Raw genomic sequence first — 6,000 nt, 5'->3', positions numbered from 1 at the left:
CAAAACTTAGGGACAAGAAATCTGGTACTTGGTAAGTCCTTTAAAAATACAGGAACATGTACCTTTTTGTTTTCGGAGAAGGCACTTAACGGGGGAGGGGCGGGGAGGCTGAAAGAGGTGAAAAATAGTTGATTTTTTTATGAGGGTACTTATATCTCAAAAACTGAAGATGTTACAGTTGTGAAAATTGGTATTTGGTATCTCCTTTCAAAATAAAGAAACTTGTATTTTTGTTTTCGGAAATTGAGCTTAGATGGGAGTGGGGATGGGGGAAAGGCTGATCAAGGGGTTGAATTCCTTTTATGGGGATAATTAGGTATATATCTAAAACTGAAGATGTTACAGATGTGGGAAGAGCTATTTGGAATTTCCTTTAAAAATAAAGGAACATGTATTTAATTTTTCGACTTGAGAGAAGACTGTCTCTCACATGTACAGTTCGATGTCGCATGGTCGTCTTAGCCCCAAAAGGTAATACCACAAACATGGTTTACAAAGTACCGAGCTCGATAGCTGCAGTCGCTTAAGTGCGGCCAGTATCCAGTATTCGGGAGATAGTAGGTCCGAATCCCACTGTCGGCAGCCCTGAAGATGGTTTTCCGTGGTTTCCCATTTTCACACCAGGCAAATGCTGGGGCTGTACCTTAATTAAGGCCACGGCCGCTTCCTTCCCACTGCTAGCCCTTCCCTATCCCATCGTCGCCATAGGACCTATCGGTGTCGGTGCGACGTAAAGCAAGTAGCAGAGAGAGAGAGAGAGAGAGAGAGAGAGAGAGAGGGTTTACAAAGAATTTCTGGGGTAAATGAAACTCAATTTTTGGGTGAGTTTTTATACTTTAGGAATTTTCAGATAATATCTTAGTACAATGCCGAGGAACGATGACTTTGATCAAATTACGAATTCCACGCGAGCGAAGCCGCGGGTAATTGCTAGTAATAATAATAATAATAATAATCTTATTGGTTTCAAGCCCAACTAACTACTTTTCGATTTTCAGATTCGCCAAGGTGGCGGTGATTTTGTCCTGCAAGAGATTTTTTACGTAACGGTGAATCTACCGACGTAAGGAAGACGTATTTGAGCACCTTCAAATGCCATCGCACTGTGTCGGGATCGATCCCGCAAATGTGGGGCTTTTTAGAAGGCCAGCGCTTTATCGCTTAAACCAATCAGCCCGGCAACGAAGTACTTTCTGCAATATGTTGCAACTATGTTCGTGAACAGAGATGCCCTTTAAACATTCTTTTTTCGGACCAATTTCCTTGGGGCGTGATAGCTGAGTGATATTGCCACTGGACTTTATCACCAAGGTGGCTATGGTCCAAATCCAAGCCAATCCGCGCAGAATACTTGAAATGTAAAATTACGTCGCACTGGCTCGGATTCTGCATAAAAATGGGTGTCCCATGACCATGGTTACATCACCAGTCATGAACAACAAAAAATGCAGTTTTAAAAAAATGCAGTTTTTAGCTACTATTGTATAAAGAGATAACACTCAAGGCCTAAGGGCTAAAATAACTCACTGGTACCGGGACCTCCCGGTATCGATGAGAATTGTAGCTGACACAACTTGCTCGCTTGCTGTCCTTTTCCCTTCTTAGGAAAGCGCCTCTTAACTTTTTTTTGAAGCATTCTATGGAGCAATATGTACATCCTACTTTCCGGGTCAATTTACATGTCTAAACATAGGCCATGAAGACTGTTTACGAGGAAAACAGTGACAGGAAGTAGTATTTGGGTTTTTCTGGGTGAAGCTATTGTACAGTACTTTAAATGTTACTCATACCTTCCTGCAGATGCGTTATTCTGCACTATAATTAAAGGCGGCGACGCCTTCCTTCTGAACTCCACGTACTGAACCATGACTAGAGATATCAGTACCTGATTTCCTTAACCCTGACAGTAACACGTTTATAAATATCGCTTTAGTTACACCGCACGTCTCGAAGACGTGCCACTCAAAGGCTATTATTTAAAGTTACGTTTCGGTTGGCGTTATGCTCTAGAAATAGTTCGCACCAGTTGCAAGTTTTATTGAATTCGATCATTTTAATTTACAAGGAAAAAGAACGACTGCAAAAGTAAGAGAATTGTTTCAGCTTGCATACCTATATCACCATTTGATATTGAACAATTTAAAACTTTCGTTGTAAGGAGTGACTACAATAAAAAGTCTGAATTTTGATATAGACAAACGAGAAAAAACGTGCTAGTTTGCGTTCATTCGCACGACACGTCAGAAAGTCGTATGGTGTAATTGTCAGGGTTAAAGGGGCCTGCAACGGAACACAGCAGTATTTTTCCTAGTCGTAGGACTGTCCAAGACTTGTCTACTAGTTCAGCCGGTATACATTTAAAATTGTATACTAAAGCCTCTCCTTGAAATGTTTGTCAGGAATTTAGTCCATAGACACACAACGAATTGATGTCCGTCTCCTTGGGTGAATAGTTAGCGTACTGGCCTTCGGTGCAGAGGGTCCTGGGTTCAATTTTAAGTGCATAAGACTAATTCCTCTGGCTCGGGAACTGGGTGTTTATGTTCGCTGCAGTACACCTCTCTTCATTTACGAACATCACACCACACTTAACAACCACCGCAATAGTGAACAGGCCTGTGTCCCTCCATTACGAAGAAAATCCGGCCCTAAAGCTGGGCCAAATACAATAATGAGAAGAAGAACAAGAAGAAGACACGCAGAGAAACGAATTTTCTCGGTTGTTACCTTATGTCTTAAGGATTATTTCACCTATTTTTTGCTAACATTACATCTGCATTATTCATCAGTCCAGACAAATGTAGGACAAGGGGCGGTTTCTATTATACCGAGTGGTCCACTAGCCCCTTGCAATGCAGTTTTATGCATTCCTTCACATTTACAACAATTCTGAAAGGCATCGGTCCCTCTCCCTAAACCGGGGTAACATAACTAGATGTGTGTTTACGGGCTAGAATAGAGCAGGAATCGCGAGTGCCACTCTTAATTCATTATGGGTATCTCGAATGAAGCCGTAAAACGAGTACAGATGCGCAGAACACGTACATTAAAGCAGGAGCTGGACGCAGAGACCGGGAGCACAGTACAGTATAGGCTGGGAAGTGGGCGCCGTAGGTCAAGTGGCGCAGTAGCTCGCATGACTAGCGCGCGGTAGAATGCGCGATACTTGACAGTGCTCGAGGGTTAGAAGGTTTAAGCCCCATGCAAGTATTTTTAAGCCAGTTGCCTGGGATGAGGCAAGCTTTTATACTTAATACCGGTATTTTTCACAGACTGATTTGTTTATTTGGCCCTGAAAAGGGCCGTTGGTATGGAGCTGGGTTGATAGAGGCTAGGAAACATACGACAGGTTTTCAGTTATTCACGCCGTTTAACGTAGCACCTGCTTGAACTGACGACTTCCGTGGTCGATACAGAGCTGCGCGCGATGTTGTAAGGACCGCCTGGCCCGTTGCAACATTTCTGGGGAAACGGATCGGCATGCCTCGGTGATGAGCTGTCTAAGGTGACAAGGATTGGCCGGCTCCTGTGCATACACCAATTGTTTTACATGGCCCCTCAGAAAAAATCCAGGGGCGTAAGATCGGGCGATCTGGCGTACCAGGGGACAGGTCCTCCCCTTCCTATCCATTTATCAGGATACGTCGCATGGAGATGGTTCAGGACGACCACCGCCGCGTGCGGTAGAGCTCCGTCATGTTGAAACCACATCCTGCAGCGGTCAAGGAGTGGCACATGTTCCAAAAACGATGGTAGTTCATCTTGGAGAAACCGCAGATAGCGTTGGCTGGTCTGATGGCCCTCAAAGAAATGGGGATCGATGAGGTGATTACCCATGATTCCACACCATGCATTCACGCCCCACTGTACCTGAAAAGCTGTCTGTCGCACCCAATGGGGATTATCCACACGGCGGTAATGCATATTATGTTGATTAAGGGCTCCATTGTTGTGGAATCGTGCTTCGTCCGTAAATAAGAGAGTCGCTAGAAAAGCCGGACCAGTGTCCACATGCTGTAGGATCCATGATGGAACGCAAGTCGGGCACCGAAATCATGACCAAGGAGCTCCTGGAGTAATTGGAGATGGTACAGGTGAAACCGGTGGGTATGCAATATCCGCATAACAGACGCTCAGCTGATGTTCGTCTCTTGTGCAATGGCCTGTGTGCTAGTATAATGGTTACTCCGGATAGCGTCAAACATGACGTCTTCATTGTCAGCAGACGTCACAGGATGATCTAGAACAGGCCATGTCCTTCCCAGGGATGCAGTTTCCCGCAGGCGTCTTTCCACACCGGAAAATATCATACCCGTCGGTTGTCGTCTATCCGAATAGCGTTCTTGGAACAGGCGTTGTGCTTGGTATGCATTCTGTCTAGCTTCTCCATAGATAAGTAACATATCCACATACTCGTCGCTGAATACATCTCGAGGCAGTGAATAAACTTCGTGTTGTGAATTGCTTCGAAAAAGGGGAGTTCGTACAGCTGAATACCTACCTGCCCTCGTATGTTGTTATCGTTCATACTTGCCCTACTTGTGGTCTACGAAGCTTGGAACATGTACGACGTACCTAACTGGCCAAAAACCAGCATCTCCTCATCCTCGTCCAACCCAGCAACATACCCAATGCAACGATACATACGGTCTTTTACAAGCTCAAATAAACAAATCAGTTCTTGGAAGCTATCAAGTATGCAACCTTACCACATCCCAGGCAACTGGGTGTTAAAACATTCTTATGTGGGTTTCGAACCTCCAACCATGTGCACTGTCCTCTATCACATATCTCCCCGCCCGCTCGGCAAATGAGCTACTGCGACACTTGACGTACGGCGCCCACTTCCCAGCATATACAGTACCGTGCTCCCGGGTTTTTGCGCCCACCTCCTGTTTTAAAGCACGTGTTCTGCGTATCCGTACTCGTTTTGCGGGTTCTTTCGAGGTACCTGTACCGGAGGTACACCTTCTCCATGAATTTGAACTGGGTGCCTTCTAGAAGGCCATCTGTGCGGTGTATCCTGAACTGTGTATTTGAAAATGTTTGGACCTTTAATCTTCAGATGTCTCTACTATCGATTTATGTGTCCCCTCTGGTGGGAGGACGGACAGTTAATTTTTAAGGTGATACAATTTCTATTGTGTTAAACTGTAAGTGTTTGTACATTGTATTTTATGTGCTGAGATTGAGAGCACTACTTCGTCTTCATTCTTCCTTATGTTATTAACCAATCAGAAATTGTTGTATATATTTTTGTAGCCGACTAAATTTGGGGGTGTGAGCAGGCATTCTGCCTAGGTCAAGAGAGTTCCTGAACCTTTCCCCTGAGTTGCTATATAAGCTGGGCGGTTTTGGGTCATTTTGTCATCTTCGTCGCTCCGGTGTTAGAGAGCATACTGTGTAAGTGGAGGCAGGGGAAGCCTTGTCCGTCGACGGAAGGCCCACCAGCTCAAGGTAATAGCATACATATTTTAAATATGTGATAGCTCCAGAAAGTTAACTTGAGGGGAAGGTTTCAAAGTTCTTTCTTAATGTACCGTAAGTTTGCCACCTTTTAAATGTAATTTTTCAGACAAGTCTGAGGACTCTATTCAAATCCCTGCTGGGAAAGATGTAACTTAGGGAATACAGAATGTTCACCCTCTATTAATTCCCATTCAACTTGGTATGGGGGTGACTATGATTTTCTAAATCTCTAAATTTTTAACTCTATTTTGGAACTTAATGTTTCGCCATCTACTCACTCTTAGCCTCTGTAACTTCGGGCCATAAGCCTATATAGGATTTTAAGTTTACTTCAAAAGGAGTGTAAGTGTTTCGCCTCCTAGCATTTTGTTCATGGCCGATTCCTTAAACGTTTTCTTTTGTACACTAGGGCCATTTAGAATGGGCACTTATTGCCTCTGATGTAAGTATCATTAATTATGGACGAGTGTGTAACAGACTGGCGAGCTGAAATAACAGTAAACACTGTTTTGAAGTTTATCTCGTGTAAAA

The sequence above is a fragment of the Anabrus simplex genome, chromosome 2 (genome assembly GCF_040414725.1).
Source record: "Anabrus simplex isolate iqAnaSimp1 chromosome 2, ASM4041472v1, whole genome shotgun sequence".
Lineage (NCBI taxonomy): Eukaryota > Metazoa > Arthropoda > Insecta > Orthoptera > Tettigoniidae > Anabrus > Anabrus simplex.
Note: the sequence above shows the minus strand (reverse complement) of the source record.